The sequence below is a fragment of the Trachymyrmex cornetzi genome, unplaced genomic scaffold, assembly GCF_001594075.2.
Source record: "Trachymyrmex cornetzi isolate Tcor2-1 unplaced genomic scaffold, Tcor1.1 scaffold1462, whole genome shotgun sequence".
Classification (NCBI taxonomy): domain Eukaryota; kingdom Metazoa; phylum Arthropoda; class Insecta; order Hymenoptera; family Formicidae; genus Trachymyrmex; species Trachymyrmex cornetzi.
Genome location: NW_017296051.1, coordinates 47,301 through 48,539, shown reverse-complemented (window position 1 = coordinate 48,539; position 1,239 = coordinate 47,301).

Sequence of the window (1,239 nt, the reverse complement as noted above, 5' to 3'; positions counted from 1 at the left end):
CTCACAGATCGTTGGATTTGAATAAATTCTTGTGAATGTAAAATTTTTTTTAAATTAAAATTATTGTAACTAATTCTCTTTATTTTCTTCATATATCATTCGCAAATTGAAATACATTCTTCTGATAATCCAAAACATTAAAAAAATTTGCGAGTCCAAATTCGTAAATCCGAGCATTTATGAGCTCAAAAATTAGTAGATTCAACAATCTGTGAATCCGAGTGTCTCTGCATGCAAGAACCCATAGATTCCAAGAATTTCTATCGCATGAAAAATGCATTATATAGAATCATAGATCATCATACACATTCAACATATTGTGTGGCAATAACTATCGATCGCCTATTTAATATCCGTATCTTTGCTTATACTCTTTCATCATACTCCATAGCAGATTTCAATATAATAACACTTAATTTTAACTCTCAATTGAAAATATCCGGAACAAAGGAATACAAGTAACAATTGTCAACATACAAGACAACTTATGTATAAATGCGAGTATAGCCATGTAAATAAAATTTCCACCTGTATGGTAATATAATCTGTATCTCATTAAACATAAAAATCTGTAAACGTAACGTAAGTTGAGACAATTTTAGTAACACAATTTACTAAAGTAAAAAAACCTGATAACTGTTATACTTTAGTTGTAAATCTCGATGAAATTTTTTAACAAATTTTTTCCCATTTTTATAAAGATTTCATCTTTGTTTCTTCAGTACCAATATTTGAAAAAATTTCGAACACAGGAACTTCATACATAATTTATAACTTTATTCAACAATTCGATAGACAATTTCGCGTCGCTTGTGATTAATTTTCCCTTGACACACTATTAACGTTACTCAAAGTTTTAAATAACGTTACAAGCAATGTTTATCATTGTTACTTAACAGTGATTAGTCCAACTGAATCTGACGCGTACTTGTACCCCTTTGTACCTGCTGTCTTTTATTAAAATTCGCCAAGTACCACTTCTCTTACCAATGCCCAAAAATTTCAACATACTGACGTGCCAAGATGTATCATAACGCGATGGGCAAAACACACTAATGTAATACATCTACATGGCTGAACTAAGATCATCGATCATCCGCAGTGCCATGACAATCGGCTGAGCTTGTCCTTGTGAAAAGAAATGTGTGTGACGCAAAGCTCAAGATATCTAACTGGAACGGTCGGTGGGCTCTTAACTAAGGGAAAACTTCTCTCTCTCTCTCTCTCTCTCTCTCTCTC